A 24,223-nucleotide genomic window follows, 5' to 3' on the forward strand; every position below is an offset into this window, starting at 1 on the left:
CTCTTCCCACTTGAGATAACAACTTGCCTTCCCAACCTTGAAGCTTTTGCCATATCCTCTCTTTAATGTAGTTGAAACTAGCCTTTTTTCTCTTCCCCAGAAGAGAAGGCAGCCCCATGTACTTGTCATACTGCAAAATTTCTTGGACTCCCAAAGCTTGTTTGATGCTATTTTTTATATCTTCCGGAGTGCTCTTGCTAAAAACCATGACTTGCTTTGCCAACCTAGACTAGACATCCTTACATTTGTGGTCTAAATGTCATTCTCGAAATTTTTGCTATTTGCTAGTCTTGAAATTTCTTAGCTTGTGATATGTATATTGTTGGTCTTCATGACATTCTTAAAATACTTGCTTTGCCAACCTATACATGGGCGGTCTCAATGGTAATCTTGAACTAGTTGAGTTGAGTTGAGTAAAGTCGATTATTAAAAGATCACAATTATTTTATTTTATTTACTTTTACACATAAGTAGTGCACAAATTTTTCATCAAACTAGATATATTCAAGTTTTATTCATTTTCTTGTCTATACAAACTACTTAATTAATTGTTTTTTTCTCATATAAAGTAAATCTCATGACTAAATTTTTTTACTCCATCACCAATTTATTCTAGTAAATAATAACTAAATTATATTTGAAATTAAATTGTTTGAGTTAATTAGATTGAATAATTCTGTTTATGAACTTATAAAAATTAAATTCACCAACTTTATATTGTTAAAAATTATATGCAATTTTCCTAGAAAATGAACTATTTATATTAGCACTAAATTACAAATAATAATTAATTTGATATCTTTTGATACATGTATACATATAAACATATAATATTACATATATTTACTTCTCAAAAAAAAATATTACATATACTTAAATTGGGAATACTCATGAGTTTATTCATAAATAATGTTTCAGATTTGACTCATTTAATATGTTGGATTCCTTTTTTTGACAACTATATACCCAATTTACATCATGATGGGTGAGGTGTACACCCATCTTTTTGTTTAATGCATCTACACTACATAATATCCTAAACATATTGGGGGTACACTGAGTGGGACAGGGTTTGAAAAGACACAAAAAATCTCTAGTTACTCTACCCATTGGAATCCTCATTCCCACCTCTGTAAACGCTATCAAAGGAATAACTACATGTTTGGAAGGTCTTCTCTCATACCACTCTCCTAAGTGACAGTTTTCTATGCTGACACCACTAGGAATCCTATATCGCTTCTTAAACTCTTCCTTGTGCTCGGGGGTATCAACTAAGCTAAAGAACCTGCCTATTTTAAAGAAAAGTAAGAAAGAAAAGAGATCTTGATTCAAATAAAAGGAAGAATCACGAGACACTTACAAATAAATAGAAGAAGAGGGTCTCCTCGGGCGAGTTATCTGGATGGGGGGCTGATTTTTTTTTTGCTAAAGGTAAAATGGGGAAAAGTCATCCCATCCCCTCCTTTTATAAGAGCCAAGAAGGGAGCGGCAATTTTCCCGCTCCTTTAATTTGAAAAATAAGGACCGTTGGATCATGATCTCACCGTAGAACGTGGGGAGTAAGAAGCTATCCCCAACATTTATAGTTGCGTCGTAGATTCCAAAGCATCAGGAGCATGTCTTAGTTAGTTAAAAATACACCCCTATATGGGAACGCATTAGGAGCGTGCCAAAATGCCTCCCCACGATTACCAAAACCACCCTTCCCTAAAAAGAACAAGAAGTGAGGTTTTGAGGGCTTATTGTGGGAGGACAAGAATCCGAAAATATGGACAGATGGGACAGGGCTAATGCCAGGAGAACAGACCTCAGAAAGCGCTGACAGTAAGTCCTCAGGAAAATATGAACAACTCACCATAGGTACAGGGAGACTATAACACCGAAGGACCCCAAGGATATCGATACATCCTCGGGTGACTGAAAACTAGTGCTAAAAGCCATCGGGCACAAACTGAGGAAGAGAATGAGGAATTGTTGTCAAGCTAGGAAGGGAAGAAGACAGATAATGCATCCATCACCTCCGCATTCAATGCTCTGAACCCACCTAGCTAGCCACATTAATGAGGAAATGACCCCTATACAGTGTCAACACAACTCATAGCCTAGTGTAGAAACCTTTTAGTAAGGCCTTGATGGGACAAGTATCAAGGGAGATGAACCCTGACCCTTCAAATGGAGGGCTAAGACACAATTTAGGGGACTATATAAGGCAAAGAAGCCTTTGTAGGATCAGGGGAATTGATCATTGTAACCTTAGAACATTTGTAATCTTTATCTTGGACTAAACCCAAGGAGCATAATATAAGCCATCCGAGGCTATCTTTAATCAATCTTCGCACATTTACACTTAACATTAATCTTATTAGCTCCAATTAGCTCATCCCATTTAAGTAGGGGTATTAAAGGTTCATTGGCATCCCACCTCTATAAATCAATTGTGTGGGCAAAAATAACAAGCCGAACAGATTCCTTTTGCCTTGACATATTTCTGCCTGCCACAATTATCAATTTCATAACTGCATGGGTTCAATTTGTACCACTACCACAACCACAATTGCCACCAACAACAACCATAAGAAACCAGCAGCAACACCACCACCACCACAACCACTTTATTTTTATATTAATTTCAGCCCCTCTTTCTCTCTCGTCCCCTCTCTCTCTTAGCACAACCACACCCACACACAACCCACCGCCATTCACAACCAATCACAATAGCCACCAACAATAATCATAACAACCACAAGAAACCACCACCACCACAACCACTTTATTTTTATATTAATTTTAGTCTCTCTTTCTCTCTCTTCCCCTCTCTCTCTTAGCACACCCACACCCACACCCACACCCACACACGGCCCACCACCACTACCATTCACAACCAACCACCCACCTTATTCAGATCATAACTCACCAACACCTTATCAGGTCGGAACCCACTACCACCCCTACACCCACCATTACTGCAATCCCACAACAACCAACAATGGCCAAAAATCAATTACCGATCGCCATGCCCCACGCCCCAACGCCCATTGCCACGCCACAACAACCAACCCAACGCCGATCGCGATGCACAAACACCGATCTCCACGCCACGCCCAAATGCCTATCTCCGTGCTAAACCCTAAATGCTAATCTCCATGCCACCACGCCAATCTACAACGAGAGAGAGAGAGAGAGAGAGAGAGAGAGAGAGAGAGAGAGAGAGAGAGAGAGAGAGAGAGAGAGAGAGAGGAAGATAAATAATGAGAGTGGGTGGTGGCTTGCCATGGCCCATGACAATGGATCTGGCCATGGTGTGGTGGCTATGGGGTTTTGGGTCTGAAGAGAGAGAGAGAGAGAGAGAGAGAGAGAGAGAGAGAGAGAGAGAGAGAGAGAGAGAGAGAAATTTTGTTGGAATTATTAATAAAAAGTAGGAGAGAGAAAATAAAAAATAATTTTTAAGAATACCATTATGCTACAGTAGCATCATATAAATAAGATGCTACTGTAGCACAATTGTAAAATTTTTTACAATTACAATACCGGATAATACACACTTTTATAGTTTTGATGCTAAAATCCCCCAACACATTTGCAAAACCCAATGTAAATGCTCTAAAATACTCAAAATGCTTGATCAATTTAGAAACATCTTATTTGGACCTTTTGAATAAAACCCAAGGATTGGGACACTTCACACCCGTCATTTGATTTTTGAGCCCGTGTGTTGTACAGTCTTTTGATTATGTATGTGCATGCTTGTAAGGGATCCAACTTAGTGGCTTCCTTGTTAGAAATTGGATATGAGATATGAATTATGAAGTGGAGAGTAATCCATTTGCTCAAGCAAACTTGGGTGTCCATACCCTTACTCTAGACCTAAGATCTAGTTACAATTTGACTTCTGCTCAATGGTCAAAAGAGCAATTCTTAAATCTAAACTAACTAGCGACTCCCTTCTTTACCCTAAACTTGAATTAGTGGCATATTCTTAGACCCGAGTGTAGGATGAATTTACACCGGGATAGCCTTAAAAGGAGTAATGCAGTTGGTAGACATAGTGGCATTCACAAGCCACATCTTGGAACACTTACATTTATGGACTATTAAGCTTTTGTTTTCTTGGTTATTCAAATTAATTTGAGTGGTTGAGGCCCTTGACAGAGCCATGAGTATCTCAATGTGAGTCTATCGCATAGTATACGCCACAAGCCTCATGGTTTAAAGCAAAGAAAAATGAGTCACCGCTTAACTTTGAACTAAGTTGAGAATCACTTTGACCTGTTAGAAAACGTTTTACTCTTCATCACCTAAATTAAGCTCCAAGTTAGAATATAAAAATGAGAAGACATTAGACACTCATTCTCACTTCCTTAAAAATCGACGTTCACTAGTGTTTATTCATCACAGACAAAAATGGCATTTGGAAATAGTAATGTTCATCGGATGATGCATTCGATTATTGGAGAGATGTTTGTACGTACTGCACTGGTGGATAGGGGAATTAGAGTTGTATTGGGATTGGCTTTTCTACTTGTGCGGTTGCTTTCATCAGCCCCTTACTCACAAACAAAAACAAAAACTACAATTTTAATCAAATTAAGTAATTCTAATTCCATAAACTAAATTACAACTTTGTTTCCACCAATCGTAGACTCATGGCCAGACGCGTAAATGGCTATGGCGAAAATTGTAGCTTAGTTTGTATCTAGAATTTTTTAATCAAATTATACGTAATAACTCTAGCTCCATTTGTTTGCACGATCGGGGTTGAGAGGAAAGTTTGAAAGCTACTCTAGCCTCCCCCATATACAGTAGGGATGGCAATTTTGCCCCGCCCCTCCTCGCTTCGTCCCGTGCGGGTTTTCCCCACCCCGTAAAGGTGGTGGGGCGGGGATGGGGCGAGATTTTAGACTCGCACCACGGGACGGGGCAGGGATGGGTTTACACTTTTTAGACCCACCCCGCCCCATCCCGGCCCTGCCCCGCATTAATAAGGGTTAAAAGGTAATTTTTTTCATACCCTAAAACCCTACCATTTAAACAAAAATATCATCATCTTATTTTATTTAAGTGAAGATTCTTTTTGAAGAACTAGGCAATTTTTATTTTGTTATGTATTAGGAGTTTGGATTATTTTATTGTGTCATACTATGAGATTTTTGTTGTGATATTATCTTGTTAAATATTTAGATAATATTATTTAGTATTTGCTAAAAATTAGTTTGATTCGATAGAATAAATTTATTTATAATTTCAAGTATATTTTTATTATTGAAACATGTCATTTTATTTGAAAAAATGGTAATAGTTGTAGGGAAAATTAACAAGAAATAAAGTTTTACGGTGTAGGGTGGGGCTTCGCGAGGCCTTAAGGGGCGGGGATGGGGTAAGAAAAATCCATGCGGGGTGGGGGCGAAGATCCCATCCTTCGGCCCCATCCCGCCCCATTGCCATCCCTAATATACAGGCACTCCAACACCAATGGGCCAACCTATTATTTGTGCTTTTTTTTTTTCTTTCTATTTTGAGAAGGTCATTATTTTGGATTTTAAGGTTTCGTTTCTTTGCTTAATCTATAGGCAATGTTAACATAATGCCATGGCCTTTGCTTAATCTATAAGCAATATTAATATAATGCCATGGCCCAAGGTGGAGGAATGTCTTGACTTGTTAAAATTATTGAATCTATCTTATTCGCCCAATTTGAATATTTAACCAAGGCCGAAATGCAACTCGTTAACCCAGTTCGCACTATCCCTTAATTATTTCCCCATTTAGGCCTAAACCCAATCCTAGCTGAATTTCTAGCTTGATTATAAAGGCCACAAGGCTCTCAATCCAACACTACCATCTACAAATCTTCGCCCTATTTAGGCTCTATTTGTGATTCACTTATTTTGCTGAAAGTGAAAATTTTTTGTTGAAAATACTGTAGATAAAGGTAAAAGTTAGCTGAAATAGTACAATGAAACTCATGAATAGTATCAAAAAGTGCAGTGGGACCCATCAATAGTAGCAGAAATAGGCTGAATAGTAAAATAATTTAGTTTTTTAATTTGGAGTCAAACGCACACTTAGCCTATGCTGCGAAAATCCAACTTTTGTGAGGCCACAGTTACATGACACTTCTCTTTTTTGATAACACACATTCAAACCAACATGCCAACTCCAAAACTACTAGCTACATGACACTTCTCTAGGCCCACTTTAAAAAGCAATTTTTTTTTTATAGTAAAATATATTTTTTTTCATAAACTTTACTTAAAGTCTTTTTTTTTTTGTCCCAAAATTATGAAAATTTTATTTTTATCCCTAAATTATTGAAAAGTTCACTTGTCGTCTTTAAATTATTGAAAATATTTTATTTTCTATCCTTAAACTTTTAAAAAGTTTGTTTTTCATATTTATTTTTATCTCTAAACTATTAAAAAGACTTTTTATAAAGTTTAAGGTTGAAGGGAAAAAAAAAACATATTAAAGTTTAGGGATGAAAAAAGCATATTAAAGACTTTACTAAAAGTCTTTTTTTGTCCCAAAAATTTGAAATTTTCATTTTTTTTATTCTTAAATTATTGAAAAGTTCTTCTGTTGTCCTTTAATTATTGAAGATGTTTTATTTTCTATACTTAAACTTTTAAAAATTTTGTTTTTTATTCTTATTTTAGACAAAATTTAGTTACAAAATTAGTTGTATCCTAAGGCTATAATCTTCCTTAATAAAATAAGTATTACTACATATTTTGGAAATTTAACTGTTGAATTGCATGTTTTTATACTCTTAATACACATGTCAATTTTATATCAATTATTTATTATTTACTATATGATTTATGAGCTTATATTTATATATAATTTTAAACTATAAAAACTAGCAATTTAAACAATTTATTGATGGTATAGCTGTTAATCTTTAATTTTCTAGAAATTTTGCAAGTATGAAGGATATAAGAAGAAAATGTAATCCAATGGTGGAATTTTCAAAATTCACCTCCAATAAAAAAATATTGAATAAGGTTGTATACTTAGGTTATAACAGTTAAACTTTGTCCTCTTATTTTTATTTCTAAACTGTTAAAAAGACTTTTTATAAAGTTTTAGGATGAAAGAAAAAAAATATATTAAAATTTAGTGATGAAAAATAAACTTTTGATAAAATTTAATGATCAAAATAGTATTTTATCATTTTTTTAACAAGTATTTAGCAATAATGTAAAAATAAAAAATAAAAAACCCAGCACCCCATAAACTTCAGACTGATAAAAATTGGCCAATTTAAAGTTGAACTCAAATAATGGATTGTGGATACAGTAGCTTAAATGATATATTTACACGTGAGCAACACAATAATTTATTATTAATTTATTATCATTACACATTTATCACAATCACATAAACGTACATATATATTCGTTCCCTTATTTTGCAAAAAAAAAAACGTACATATTCAAATAGAACAACACGTACAACACAAAAACAAAAAGCAAACAGCATGAACATCCATCCACACCTATATATACGTATCTTCCATAAGCAGCCCAGGAGAATCGAATACTTAATTTATGCACTATGAAGTATGAAGCCAACCTTACCTCTCACACCTGTCAAACACATCAGACAGTTGATCCTCCTTATTTAACTATTAATCTACAAAAACAGCATGGACGTTTCTAACTAATAAGAATTTTATATAACTTCATATGCATGAACATATTATTAATCCGCACGTAAAAGCTCCAAAAAAAGAGAAGACTTACACGGTGGGTTGGTGATGATCACACAGAGACTGATACGGAGCCGTCGTTGGTATTCATATCTGGAAGTTGAATACTGGTTTCGGAGCTGGTCCTGCCATGAACTCCGTAACGTGGCCGCCGCCACTGCTGGAATTACACTGGCGTAGTTTAGCGATGAGTGTAACAAAGAGGATCAGCAGGACAAGTACTGCCGCAGCGACCTTGAAGGCCAATAGCCACCTTTCTTCTCTTTCATTTATTTCAGTCCTTTAAGTTTCAGATTTATTTAATTAAGGCCTTTTCGTTAACTTCTGTTAAAATTTTTTGAAAAAAAAAAAGTCTGGAAAATATTTTTCAATCATTAATTGAATTCTTTTAATTTTAAAAATTTGAAGAAAAATTTATAAAATTGAAAAATTAATCACAACATATAACAAAAGTTGATGGAAAAGTCTTAATTGAATAAACTTGAAAGTTAGAGGATTGAAATGAATAAAAGTAAAGTTAGATTACTGAAATGATATCTAAAGAAATTTAGAAGGTCAGTTTTGCATTTTACCTTTTTTACTTTCTATCACATATGTATGCGTCAACATATATTATTAAAATAATTATACTAGTACTGCCAATCCATTTGAATTGATCTAAATTAGCAAAGTTCTATTACGGATTATGTTTTCTATTTAAAAAATTTATTAATTTTTATTTTGCAAAATACTTTTTTTTTTTGTGGGTGAAATAGACCCCTAAAGAATATTTTTGAGGGTTAAGATTTATGTAAAATTATAAGGCAGTTGCTGGTAGTTGAGTACTATGGGCCCAAAAATGGGCTTTATTCCTGATCTTGTCAAATGGGACCTTTGTTTTGCTATGTGCTTCTGATGGCTTCAATTGGTGTGTGTATGGTATGGTTTGTATTTGGGTTGTCTTGTTATGTTGGATAAAATTTATTCTTATTCATCCCAAAGAGTTACGTAATTTGAGATATGCAAGCTCTCTTCTTTTTAGTTTCATTTTCCTCCAAAGGTTTCAAAAAAAAAAAAAAAAATCATCTTCCTCATCTTCTTTTAATCGTCTAGCAACCTTCTAGCTTTCAGACCCCATTAAAATTTTTCATCTCTTAGCCACTCCTCAACCCCATTAAAATCGATGTCCTCCAATTATCTCACCGGAATTCAAAGGAATTTCTCCCTAGGTTCTATAGTCTCTCCAAGTTTCAGGGTAAAATTGACCATTGAACATTGACCATTGAATACAATTTTTGTGGATATATTATGATTTGCTATTGTTGTAGATCACTTAGGTATATCTTGAAATAATGAGAGAATTTGGGATTATAAACAATCGGGTACTTAGGATTTAATAAGTAACAAACGCGGCCTAATTGGATCGGGGACTTTAATTGGATTATTGGGCAATTGATTTGAGAAGTTAAATCCTTAAATATTAAGGAATTAAAGGCTGAGTTAGGACTTAAGCGTGAATTTTCTACATTGGACAATTTCAAAGAAATTTTACAAAAATATGAAAAGTTGTTGTAATTCTGTTTATGACAGACCTGGGTATACTGACTTGATTTTAACATGACTTGAGATTGGCATGGAATTATGATACTGACAGATTTGGAAAAAATCATAATTATTGAAAATTTTTAGTCATTTTAATTTTAAAGCCAAAGTGTTGAGGAAATTATTAGTTCCCTTAGTTTTTGGTTTTAGGCTTAAAACTTTCACGTGCAGACAACATCGTTAAAAATATTTTGAAGTAATTAATTTAAAGTTGCAAAAACTTTATTTAGAGGCCCATGATGTGTTTCATTACTGATATTTGATGGTTTAGGTTGTAAATTTATGAATGTCATGATGTAAAAGAAATTTACTTTGGTTCCATTTAACTATTTCAAAGCATTTATTTTTTGGTTGATTAGCTGTAATCAACAAACTCCCCACACAAGATAGAATGGTTAAGTGAGCTAGGTATATATTTGGGTGATAGCTTATGTTTTTTTTTTTTGGAAATTGTCTTGAAAGTAGAGATTATCTCTCTTCTTTGAATGTTCTTTCACTAGAAGTGTTTGGGATGACATGATGAAATTGTGTCTAGTTTCTGATGCCCAGTTTGTGTGGGAGAACTTGATGTTTGCTTAGGGGGCTATAGAGTTAAAAGGGAAGGGGTTAAAAGTAATAGCCTAGAAACTTGCTTGGTGGTCAATGGTCTACTACATTTAGCTACAAAGAAATGTCGTAGTTGATGAAAAAAAAATTTGGATTGAAGAGCAGCTCAAGAGAAGCTAGACTAGGGTTTCAAACAAAGTTCAAGAAGTTAGTTTTAAATACTACCATCTATTGTAATTAGAGGATTGGGCCAAATGGTATTTGAATTTGATCCTAGATATCTTGTGTTGTTGTGTTTTGCCAAAGTGTTATTGTGTTGTCTGTGTTGTTGCATTGAAGTGCTAGTTTAGATGTTGTATAGATATGTTGTTTAGTTGTTAGTGCATTTTTGCTTTGCTACTTGCTTTGGCTTGTTTTGGTTTTGTAGTTAGATTTGTAATTTGGTTGCTATAGCAAGGTGGTTCCGTATGATGATTCTTCCATTCTCTATTCCTTATGATGGTTTCTTCCATTCTCTAGTTTTGGGCTTTTCCCAATGTACTATGTTTTGTTTCAATGAATATAAGCTGAATTACCAAAAAAAAAAAAAAAAAAAATCAGTTAGGAATTATGAATATCGGTTAACCTAGTTTTGGGAAAACTGGGTCATTCTCCATTTAGGACAACAAAGTGATCAATATGGTTGAATTTTGATAGAATTGATATGAAATTTGTGTATTGTCATGTTATACTTTTGAGGGTTGCCTTAGTGGGTTTAAAAATTTACGCACAAAATTTTAAGCGTTGAACCAAGTACGTATCAATAGTTAAATCCTTATCTTGTTCTTTCTGCCTTGTGGTGTGGTGCATTGTTATTGTTTGCTCTTTGACATTATTCTTCTTATTTGCACTTTGGAGCCATAGCTATGTTTTACCTCTTTGAGGTGGTTGTTTTCCATGGGATTCACCTATCCATTGTTAAGGATGTCTTAGTCTGGTTGATATTTTATATAATAATTATTATTTATTGTTATTGACAAATTGAGAGTGCATTATTATTTGTTATATAAGTAGTTTACTCAGTGATGAAGTGATGTTCTTGTAAGTTGTAACTATATTATAGCTTATTGAAATTGGGTAAATCTTTTAAGAGAGCATTTGTTTATTTAATAAGTTATATGTTTTTCACTATACTATTAAATGTTCACTTCCAAAACAGGTTTTACTGTCTCTATTGAATTACTTTCATACTATTGATAGATGTTTTGTAAAATTTAATACACTGTTTATTATAATGTGCATTTTCACTTGACAATCTTATGTGATGTAGTCTCTTGTTCAGCTAATAGCTCCTCCCCTCCCCCCCTTTCCCTTCCCTTTTTAGATTAGTGTAGTGGACTCTCTTAATGCAACAAATTGGTGACCATTGGAGTTATGAACTGAAGACTACATGTAGTAGAGAACTATGTTATAAAATTTGTTTTGTTGTGCTTTTTTATGGTTGTAAACTCAATAGTCGTGAGACTATTCGAGAATGTATTTGGAATCTTTCTTTTATCATGGTTTAGTTTGATGAATTGTCGAGAGATTTAATATTTAAATGTTGTGTTAATGGTTTGGTTTATTATATTTGGACATTTAGTTATGCTATGTTCCATTTTTAGAGGTTTGTACCTCAAAATTTACAATTTTGTAAAGAAATGTTGTAACTCTTATCCAAGTTTGATATTTTGTCCTGTATATTATGCGTCAATAAGGCAAAGTTGGACTTTTCTTTGTTGGTTATCATGGTAACTTTGCTATGTGTTTTCAAAAATTATGTGTTTATTTAATTGTTGATGACAAGTCTTGCTTGCTAAGCATTAGTTATAAGCCAAGTACTTGCTCGAGGAATTTTCTATTTTTTTCCCCAATTAAGTATTTTTCAATCACTAAAATACCTAAGTGTAATGAGATATAACAAAAATAAAGAGATAACACACCCATAAACTCATTCCATCCCACTCCTAGGTATTTTGGGGATTGAAAATTTCATATATCTCACAAACAAAATAGAAACTATTTATATATGTAAATAATATAAATAATTAAGGAAAAATTTATATTATTTATATATGTAGTTTTATTTTATTTATTATTTATTTATTTTTATAGATACTATATTATCATTCCAAAACCTTTTTTTTTCCTCTTTGAGCACCATCATTGTTGGCCCTTCCTTTTCCTCTTTCTTTTTATCTCATTCTTTTCCTCTCTTTTTATGATCTCGTCATTGAAGAAACTATTTGATTAAAAATAGCAAAGTAACTTCAACACTCCCCACCCTATTGCCAACCAAGTTTGAATCTATTCTTTCTCTTCTTTTGGACAAAAGCTCCTTAGACCCAGTTTGCAAAATCAGCGGATTACCTTCTCTTTTAGGCCCAATCTTAACCCAAATTAATGCAGGCTTTACAATAATGGCTAGAATTCGAAAGCCTCTCAAGCTTGTTGGTCTAAAAAAAAAAAACATGTGCCATGGGTTAGTTAGTGAATATGCTTTTGAGCCAACATAGCTAAAAGACTTCACAATATTTTCAACCAAAAAAAGAAACAAACAAACAAACAAAGAAATAATACCCAATTAGTCCCAAGATAAAAATTGGACAAATTAATTCAACTCAAACAAATTGAGGATATACTAGCTTGAAAAAAAAGATATGTTTATGATCTATAGAAAAGGAAATTGAAAATTTTCCTAATACTTGTGTGGATGGAGGGTGAAAGAATGAGACTAGAGTAGAATATGGTAGAGTTGACAAAATTTAATTTTATCTTTCAAAGATGAACCTGTACGTATACAAATCAATACGCTTTGTTCCCTTTTTATTTATTTATTTTTTATTTTTTAAAATCTATCTTTCAAGTAATAAGAATTTATTCAATAAAATAGAGAATCACAACATATCTTTTTTGGTGAAAGACGATTCATTAGAACAAACTAAAAGGGAACAACAGGTTCAGGACAAAGCCTGCTAACATACACCCCATTGAGATCATCCTCAAAAACATCCAACAAGAGAAATTTCAACTAATGAGAAATTTTATTTTATGCATGAAGCAAGGTACCATTCATGTGGACACTTAGAGGTGGCACACTACTACTATTCATGAATGTACTATTCATGAATTGTACTTTCTATTCATGAGACTTACACAATATGCTGGTAGTCATCACTATTCAGAGTTGCAACTTTCTTTAGAGAGAGCCTCATCAAATTTGTTGATATACAGAGATCGTTGTGAACTTGTGGATCTAGGGGTTTGAAGATTCCAATAGAAGCCCAGTAAGATATAAGATACCAATAAACCTAGAAACTTAAGTTTATGGGTTTTAGTTCAATTATGTTACTTTTTCATTTTTATCATTATTATTTAATGTAAGATTTTACCACTTGACTAGCGCATTTGAATATTACAATTAATCTCTCTCATCCACATCTATCATTGCCTCTGTGAGTTTTTGAAACATCTCTCTTTTTGAGCTTCAAACGAGTCCTACTAGCTAGCTCTCCTTGTGTCTATGGCCAAGTTTATTCCATTTCTTATATGTCATCAATAAAAATGACAACTCCATGAGAACCTTATGCAATGCATTCTTCCGTCACCATATATAGCAAAAAAAAAAAAAGTTTTGGTGATGAAATATTTAGTTGCCAAATATGGATGAAAAAAAAAAAAAAAAATTTGGTGATGAAATTTTCCGTCGCTAAATGTTGCCGAATTTTTTAAGAAATAGTTTTGGTGACAAAATTTTTTGTCACTATATGTACCCCAATTAGTTTAAAAAATAGTTTTGGTGATGAAATTTTCATTGTTAAAAATGATTTAATAAAATAAAGTACATTCGATGACGAAATAGTTTCATTGCTGAATAGTGTATTTAGCAAGGAAAACATTTGACGATGAAATATTTTTTTCGCCAAAAAAAAAATAAAAAATAATTAGACCTTTTGGCAACAAATTTTTTCATCAGTATATAATACTTTTAGCGACAGGGTATTAGTGATGAAACGAATTTCATTGCTAAAAAGCAGATTTCATTGCTAAAAGCCCTAGGCGATGAAAAATTGGATATTTAGTGATGAAAATTTTCGTCACTAAAAATACATTTTGTTGTAGTGTCCATTTTTCTTTAATCTAGAGCCAATGACAATACTATTTTGTTAGGCGTTTTTTAAGATCATCTTTGTGTGAGCTTTATAGTCTTGACGTGTGGGATGAACACTTGTGTAGATTCCAAATACACTTATCATAGATGTCCACTATACTCACCGTAAGAATAAATTTGAGATTAGTACAAGAATTGCTTGGTCATTCCATATCCACTATATTCACGTAGGAGATGTTAGAAATGTTGGTCTGGGCCAATCTTGTAAGTACGCTCACAATAGATCCGATCTAGTCCATAATTAAGAGTTATCTCACTTTTTTTTTTTGAGAAGCAAGAGTTATCTTGCTTGATTTCCTACAAGTAATTACCCATAACTATCAATGTTATAGTCTATAATTACTAGTACTACAACCACGAGTAAATACACGAGATGGAAATAAGAGTAAAGCGCTCTTCATTTCTGTCTATTTCCACTTTTGTAGAAAGGGTTTCTAGGTCGTGGAGTCATACGTCTTGCTCACCAACATTACCATAAGTAATGGCATGGAGAGCTTCATCAAATTTGTTGATAAACAAAGATCGTTGTGGACTTGTGGCCTGTGGGTCTACATTCCTCTGGGATTTTGAAGATTCCAATAGAAGCCTGGTAAAGCTAAAAGTTTTTAGCTAAAACTAGAAAATGAAAATTGAAAATACTTTACTGAAAATATTGTAGATAAAACTAGAAGTTATCTGAAATAGTATAGTGGAACTTATGAATAGTATCAAAAGTACAATAGAACCCACGAATAGCAGCAGAAATAAGCTAAATATTAAAAGAAACTATCCAATATAAGCTTATCCCAAACACAACTATAAGATACCAATTAACCTAAAATTTTAAGTTTATGAATTTTGGTTCAATTATTTTATTTTCTCATTCTTATCATTATTATAACTAGACTCTTTGGTTTTTGTTAATTGGTTTTAGATTCTTTGGTTTTTACACCCAATAATTTACTTGCCACAAAAATTAAAAACTTAGATGGATATGTTACAGAAAATTGGACTCTAATTGAAATCCTATTTAGAATTTAATTGGATTTGGACTTTTCGATTTTACATTCAATAATTCACTTAGCACAAAATTAAAAATTAAATAGGACACATGGCACAAAATTGAAAATCCAATTAAAATCTAATTGAATTTTTTATGAGTTTTGGCTATTAATATATATATGAAATTACAATTATATGATTCAAATTATTATTATTTTTTTTTTTTGAGATGAGGTTTATATTATACATATGGTATTAGCTTACACTTTTTTTAAGTCATACATTTCTAAAATATGTAATGGCTTCTCATTATATATATAAAATTTAGAATTTAATTGATTTTATACTTTTCAGTTTTTGCATCCAATAGTTCACTTGCCACAAAAATTAAAAATTTAGATGGACACATGGCGAATAATTGGACTTCAATTAAAATCCAATTTAAAATTTAATTGGATTTAGACTCTTTGATTTTTACACTAAATTAATCATTTGGTACTAAATTAAAAATTAAATTGAACACATGGCACAAAATTTAAAAGTCAATTAAAATTTAATTAGATTTTTTCTAAAATTTAACCATTAACACACACACACACACACACACACACTAGTTAAAGGCCGTGCGTTGCACGGTTTTATCATAAACTTATAGAATATACATGTTATTTGATAAACAATAATCTCTCAAATAATTATTATAATTAAAAAAGGAAAATTTGTTTTGGTTTAATAACTATCAAATATAAAATGATAACACCTAATAAAAAATTATTATTTTGTAACCTACCAATTGTGCTTTAATGAGAATTTTGTATTTTTGGGAGATTCTTGAATACTTCTTTGTACACTATATCCTTGTTCTTGTTTGTCATTGTTCTTTATTATAAAATTTTACGATTGATAAAAAAATCATGTCAAACCATATTTAATGATTGATAAAAAAATAAAAAATAAAATCTGAATGGATAGATTGACTTCTTTTATAGATCAAAGTGTACAACTCTAATAGTTAGTCAAAGCTATTTCAATCAGGAAAAAAAAAATCAAATTGTTATGAACAATTTATAATCAAATTTATATAAAAATGCTTAATAGTAAGCTAAAAAGAAGATTTTTCTCTAAATCAAAATTGAGAGGATGAAAGAAACATATCACCATCAGAACCCATGTCATAAAACAAAAAATAATTTAAAAAATCATGCGTAAGCATATTTAATGATTAATTCTCAAACCATAATCATATAAGTTGTATAAATCATAAGCAAATTAGGTTAAACAAAAAACAAAAAATACACAAAACCTATTCAATTTAAGAAAAAAAAAATTAGAGTAAACAAATATATACTTGAAAGGTTGTAGGTAGAAGAAGAGAAGTATAAAGAAAAAGAACTGTATAGTACATATCCAGTATGAATTATTTAGTAGATATACACTTTACATTGAAGAAGTTGATATGAACAAAAAGTTTAATGTTAGTCTAATTTGTGGGAGTGTAAAGCTGAAGTCTAAATCTTAAAAAAAGTGGCAAGAGGAAATTCAAAGAATTTAGTGTTTTATTTAAAAACTAAGAGTAGTTGCTGTTATTTTTACATGTAACCTTGCTGATTTTTTTAAAGTGTACAACGTTGCTTTTTTTTTTTTTTACTTGTTGTAATATAATTTAAATTAAAAAATAAGTATTAGTTGAAGATTTTGGATTGTAATCAAATTGATATTATTTATCAACTTATAAATTATAATAAGAAAATGATTAGATGAAGAATTTGGATTGTAATCAAATTATCAACTTATAAATTATAGAAGAAGAAGATAAGAACAAAAAAAATATGTCTATTTTTTTAAAAAAAATCTAACAAAATTTTTGCAATTTGGTGGAGAGGGAGAGAATTTTCAATTGTGTGGAAATTAGATTTCTAATCATTCTAAGAATTATAAGAGAAGAAGAATTAATTTAGGATGTATGTTTATCCAAAATCTTCATCTAATACTTTATATTTACGTGTACTATGTTGTTTTTTTGTTACACGTGATAATATAATTTAAATAAAAAAAGGGGATTAGATGAAGAGTCTGGATTGTAATTAAATTAATATTTTTATCAACTTAGAAATTATAAGAGAAGAAGATAAGATCAAAAAAAATTATAATTTTTTTTTTTAAATCTTAAAAAATTTCTGTAATTTGGTGTAGATACTTAGGCAACCACGTCTTCTAATTTCAACTTTTATTATATAATATATATATATATATAATTTTAATGTGAGATTTTGCCACGCAACTAGTCCATCACTGATGTGTGAAAATTGCAACAAATCTCTCCCATTCACTATAAAATACTGGCCTGTCTAAGAACCTTCTACATCACTCCAGTCCATAAACAAGACAAAATAAATAAATTAACTTCAAAAATATATTGGTTTATCTACGTGCTAATCAAAGTAAATCGATTGAATATTATTATTTTTTCGATTTTTTTTAGGGCCTGGAAAAAGGTTGTGCTTTCTATTTGATGATGGTGATAGATCCTTATTTATTGGACACATTTTTTTGTAAGGAAATTAGGATAACAGTCTATTTGTACTTGAATTTATATTTAAGGATTTATGCTCGATCGGTGAAAGTCAAACTTGAAAGTATTTTATATCCAAACGAGTGTTTGTTTTCAAACAAGTAAATTGATACCCAAATTTTTTTTGACTAATTTGGTAGACAAAAGTTTCTCAAAAAAAAGGGCGAAAAACCCATTTTCGTCCCTACATTTAGTGAGATGACGATAGGGACTAAAACAGAACACATTTTTCTAAATAGGGACTAAAAGTGGTGAAAATAAAAGATAGAGATCAAAGTGGGAATCACGTGAAAATTCAAGGACGAAAAATGGGTTTTTCGCCAAAAAAAGATTGATATCCAAAAAGTGATATCATAGCGTCACTGACTCATGCGCAATATATAACTTTCCTTTTGAGGTTTCCTAAAACCCAACCATCTGTGCCTTTATTTGATGGTTGGTATTGTTTGCGACTAAGAGTTTGTTTAGGATTCGCTTATATTACTAAAATTAAAAATTTTTTGCTGAAAGTACTGTAGATAAAGGTAAAAGTTGACTAAAATAGTACTGTGAGACCCATAACTAGTACCAAAAAGTATAGTGAGACTTATGAATATTAGTAAAAATACGCTAAATAATAAAATAAGTTGCAACTTATCCTCTAGCTATAGGCCATGAAAATATTTATTTATTTTTTTAATAAAAAATCAAACAACTTTGATACAAATGAGATTTTTCCCATATTCTTCTTAGAAAAACAAAAGATATGATGTAAATATAAAAATGGACAAATTACAACTGTTGTACCCATCAGTGATTTGACCAAAATTTAAATTGCTTACTTGTGATTTGAAATTTGACACTTTACCAACTGGAGGTTTAATTGAAATTTAAGTTACCTGCCTATTTGTGGTTTAAAATCCCAATATGCAAGTGTTCCGTTAGATTTCTTTTTAATCTTATTTAATCTTGTATTTTTATGTTTTTTGTGTTTTTGGAGGAAAAAGACATAAAAGTGGAACAAAATTTCATATTTAGCATATTTTTAACAAGGGTGGGTTACATAATTCTAATTGAGCTAATATCAGATGGATAAAGTGTCAAATTTTAAACCACATATAAACAACTAAAATTTCGGCCAAACCACAAGTGGGTAAGTTGTAATTTGCTCTATAAAAAGATACGTAAAAAAGATATTTTTATTTTTAATGATTGTAAGATTGTTAAAATATAAAAACATAGATGCTTATAATTTGAATATGAATGGTAATATGGTATATAAATTTATTTATCTTAGAACCGTGCTGCAAGCCTGCATCATGATAAACAATAAAAAATCTTTGACTTTATTGATTCATATGAAATCTTGTTTGTTAGACAGTGGCAACCAAAGCATAGTTCTGACAAATTAAAATTTGTTACATAATATTAATATATAAATATATATATATATATATATAACCGAAACCTCTGAAACTCTTTTAATTTTCTACGTCAATTTTTTTTTTCTATTTTTTAAATTTAATTTAAAAGTAAATCTAATTTTCCCCCCACCAAATACACGTTACAAAACCTGATACCTTTTTAAAACCAAAAAAGAAAAAGAAAAAATCTCTCTTCTCTTCTCACACACTAACATCTCCTTCCCCTAAACCTAAAACTCATCCTTTCCTTCCTCCAAAATCAAAACCCAAAACTCAAATTCTCCCACCGTCGCCGTCGCCACAGATTACCTCCACCACAGATTGTTGCCATCACGGAAAGGCGGCCTGCTGAATGATGCAAAATCTCACACAACCACCGTCACTCCAATCCTATTCAAATCCTCACACAACCACTGTCTCTCTCCAAGTCTCTTGCAACTTTCAATGTCAAATAAGTAACAATTTGAAGTTAGAGTTCCAAATTTCATCAAAGTAAAGATTCTAATCTGTTTATAAATTGTCTAAGATCAGGGTTTACTATCAACTACGAATTTAAACGATGTTGGCTTCGTTGAACCTAGGGAAACCCTATAGAAGATCAAATTCTACATGGGCTTTGTCTCTTGGCATTTTAAAGAATGGTTAGTGATGTTTTTATTTTAATTTTAGGTTTTCCCCCTTACCGATTCTCTTTATTTGTGTTAGGACATATGTGATTCAATGTTAGGAACATATGTCACTATCTTATGTATTAGCTAATCTTTTGACAAAACGCACTTTACTTGTAATTGGGTAGATCTAGGATGTATTTAATACTTCAAGAAACAAGGTTTCAAGTTCAAGTGTCAAAGTCATGCAAGTCTATCCAAGAACCAAGTAAAAAAGTACTGTTCATTAAAGCTCGACAACTAGCATCTATCGAGGATTAAAAAGCTGTGAAGCCCGTGCCTCGATAGCTAGTTCAATAGATAGCTATCTATCGAGGTTTATAAAACTCAGTTTTTCAGGACTTTTTTTCATCCAATCCGTGAATGTATGTTTGGGCTTTCTTTTCTCACAACTCTAAACATATATAAGGATTATTTAAAGGGCCGTAAAAGGTTATGCACAATTGCACAAGAGCAAATTTCACAAGAGTGAAGAAGTGTGACCGAAAACCTAGTTTGCCCTAGTTCTTGAAGAAGCTGCTGTGTTTGTACACCGTTGGGTTTTGTGAACAAGCAACTTCATGATCTTCATTGTCTAGATGAATTGAAGAACTTTGCAGCTAACAACATTCTCTAGTTGGTGATTGAAGTCGTGTACTGGGATCCGCGCAATTGGTTAGTCATGTAGTGGGAGCCATGCATTGAAAAGAGAGATTGTCACTGCAGAACAAGTCCAATTGGATATTGGGGTAAGGGTTCAACTGTAGGTTGATATAAGGTACTCGGATTCCTTTACTTGTTACCGCTTATTTTTATAATAGTGGATTTTCGGGAGTGGTGACTTTAAAATCACCCGGTGGGGTTTTTGTCGTATAGGTTTTCCCCATTCGTAAATAAATTACCGTATCAATTTATTTTCCTCTGCATACTTTAATTAATTGGTGATTTGTGTGTGCTACCACGTACTTTGCATGTTAATTTGATTAATTAATAAACTTGGCTAATTAATCAATTAATCTATCACAAGGAGTCAATACGTTTTTGGCCTATCAATTTGGAGTAAATTTTTGGTTTTTTTAAAAACCAAAAGTGCCTTACATTATTATTGTTCATTAAGAGCCTTAATAAGGGGCAGAGAGAGTTAGAAAGGGAGAGAAAAATCTGGAGGACTTTATAATCAGACCAGAACTTATCCGAAAACATTACCAGCAAGTTTTTAATTTTGTTCTATTGTTTTTGGCTGTTAAGTATGATTTAGGGTTACGTTTGGGAGTGTTTCTTTTGAATGATTAGCATAGATTGATGGGTTTGGAGCCGATAGTGGAGTTTGCTATTTTCAATTATTGGCCGCATTGCTCTCTCTTTCATATTTTAGCAAATTCAATTAAAACTGCATCTCCTAACTGTATCTTTTGTAAGAATGCAACCAAGGCTTTTCTGTTACTTCTTCTTTGTTTACTGCATTTCCAAAGGGGCTATTTATTCATTTTGAAAGAAATTGTTTTCTATTTTGGTTGTTTAATTGTTTTGATAATTATTGATTTTTTTTTTTTTTTTGGTGTTCGTACTGGTATGCTTTTTAAGTCATTGGATAATGATATGTGAAGAATAAAGGGGTTTTTGCTGAATTCGTTTATTTTTATTTGTGTTGTTAGGAAGTGGAAGGATATTGTGGATGAATGGGTAAAGTTGAATCAACCTGGGGAACACACATCCTCTGCTTTAATGGGTAACACTGTTTGTACTATCTGGAATGAATTTAATTTCAATTTCTCTTTTGAGTAAGTAACTGAGTGCAGATTGCATTATAGAAAGTAAGTTAAAATTGGTAATTGTTGTTGTTGGCAGCTAATGGAGATTCACTTCAGCAAAAAGTTACTCAAAATGGTTATCACCAGGTTGAAGAAATCTTTTATTTTTTGTAGGAACAGTTTATTTAGGTGTTGTACGATTTCCGGTTAAATTCAAACACTTATTGCATTTGTCATTGCAGTTCAAACATTATTATATTTTGAAGGACAATTAATTAGGGAATGTAATGTATAGCATCTAAGGAACTCTATTTAAGTTTTGTTCTTTATTTTTGTGATTTTTGGGCCAACTAATTTGCTTTGTCTGGGAGAAAAAAAACTCTTGGAAAATGGGTTTTGTTTTAGAGGTTTCTAATATTATGTTCTTTTGTAGGTTCCTGATTTTGCTTACTCTCCAAATCCACATGGTGAGTAGTAGAATTAGATTCCAAGTTCAACTTTTGAGCTTTGTGTGAGTGTGTTTTTGTTTGGAGTTTGAATGATCCAACTTGCTTGCACAGATGGGAGTTTTGGGTTAGATAAGAATAATTTAGAATCCGAGCCAAAGCTGAAAGTCATTCCTCAGAAAGAAGCTCCTCCTTCTAAAGCAGCACCTGTATTTGCCACGGCACATCAAAATGTATGAATACCAAATTAAGAGTCTCTAGCTCCAATGTTTGGTTGATTATCATTTAGAGTAAGAAAATTAGTTTTGAAGGAATTAATTCCAAATTATGAGAAACTAAACTCAATTGCATCAAATTGTTTAGTTTAGCTCAATTGAATGGGAGGTGTAAGTTTTCCCATGATGCTCCCTAATAGTATGAAGTTTGAGATATTTTTAATTTCTTGCTAACCAAACAAATTGTGAATGTTATTTAACTGAATTTCAATCACTTCATTGGGATTTTGTAGAGACAGAGAGGACAACAATAAAAGGATGTTGACTTTGAAAAATTGGCTTCAGCAAGAAAAAGGCTTCAAGAGAATTACCAAGAAGCTAAAAATGGTTCACTTATTTTCTTTTCTGCTCTACTGTAATTTTACTAGGTTCATAAATTTGTGTTTGTGTGTTTTACTTTGGTGAAGCCAAAAGGCAAAGAATGATTCAGGTGATGGACATCCATGAGATCCCAAAACCCAAGAATGCCTTCTTTGGAAAGAACAAAGGTGGTAGTGGTGGCGGTTCTCACGAGAGGCACTGGTGACTAAATACGGCAAATCATACATACTAAAGGGTACATGAGGGAGGCTGGAAAGGCCAAAACCGGTTGTGCCTCTTACATTGTTTTTTGGAGTTAAGAAAACAAAAACAAAAACACTTTTTTTTTTGGTTAATTTACTTAATAACAGAAATTAAAATGACTTATTTGGGAATAGTGATTTCAAAGTGTTAAAAAGTTTGAGGTTTTTAGTAGTGGGAAACTCTAGCGAGGCACATACACTCACACCCAAATCCACAACAATCTTAAGTGTCAATTTGTTATTGGCGCACCAAATTCACATTTTCACCAAGTACAAGAGGTGGTCTCTTGTGTTAGTTTTGAAATCCAATGGAATACTTATTTTCATGAAGATTATAGACATATTGAACTTTTTTAATAATTCAATAGTTGGGGTGGGGTTATTATGACATTTATTGACATTAAGAGTGTTTGGTTTTACATTGTAAATCTTTGATGAATTGGTATAATTTGGTGTTATACTTGATACTAATTTGGTGAAAAATTAAGTAGCTTGAAGAAGTTGAGAAAAGAGAAGAGCCTAAGAAAGGGAGGAAATAGATTCTTGAAAAGCATTGGATAAAGCTTGAAGATGTAAGCACAATTGTATATTTATTCTATTTACTGGTTCTTTTGTAATACTTATTAAACCAAATGTAAGAGACATTATGATTATTGTAATATATTACTTCATAATATTTGTATTTATCTCATTTTTAATGATTTTATGTGTAATATTTTGATAGTTTCATCATAATTACATGTTTCATCTTATATTAGAGCCAATTTAGCTTTCAATAATTGAAATTAGAGAAATGTTTAAACCTGAACATGTTAACATTTCATTTTTTTAATGATTTTCCGATAGAAACACCAAAAAAAAAAAACAAAAAAACAAAAAAAACAAAACAAAACGATAAGGTTAACAAGCCTAGTGGTGAATCAATCATAAATCATCACTCATGAGTCATACTAATATCTTTCCCATTGCATTCTTAGTTTCTTTCCTTGTATAAATCACAGATTCACAAATTAATTCATCTCCCCAACCCAAAGCAACACTCCACAAGCCAACGCAGTGGCGGAGCTAGAATTTCAAGTCAAGAGGGGCAAAATTATAAAACGAGATTGAAGGTAAAATTAATCAATACTAAATATACACAATTTAAACATGTAATTTGAATCTTTAAAATAAATTGGAAAAATAAACTTAATAAAGCAATGTAAAAATATTGAGAATATTGCAATATTCTTATGAAGTTCTATTCAGCTATATGCGACTCAATGCCATGAATGCTTCTAAAATTTCATGTAGACATTTTTACTTTTTTAAGTTGTTAAAATTCAAGAACTCAAGTTTGATATTCAAAATGTTGATAACTAGAGAAAAAATTGTAAGTAGGAAACCAACAGGTGAGGTGCTAAAGTAGGCACATTACACATAAACATAGGTTTTTTCTTTCTCAAAAAAAAAAAAAAAAAAGGTTTTTTCTTTTAGTACCGTGTCAATTTAGTCCTTATTATTATTTTTTGGATGAAAATTGATAATGCGTTTAATGGTAAAAATAAAATATTAGCTTTCA

At 31.7% G+C, this 24,223-nt stretch overlaps 1 pseudogene; it reads left to right on the forward strand.

Annotated features, from left to right (window-relative positions):
• Window positions 1-4,401: 4,401 nt before the first annotated feature.
• LOC126705057 (probable mediator of RNA polymerase II transcription subunit 26c) lies at window positions 4,402-22,820 on the forward strand (annotated as a pseudogene).
• The last annotated feature ends 1,403 nt before the right edge of the window (window positions 22,821-24,223 follow it).

The sequence above is a fragment of the Quercus robur genome, chromosome 11, assembly GCF_932294415.1.
Source record: "Quercus robur chromosome 11, dhQueRobu3.1, whole genome shotgun sequence".
Lineage (NCBI taxonomy): Eukaryota > Viridiplantae > Streptophyta > Magnoliopsida > Fagales > Fagaceae > Quercus > Quercus robur.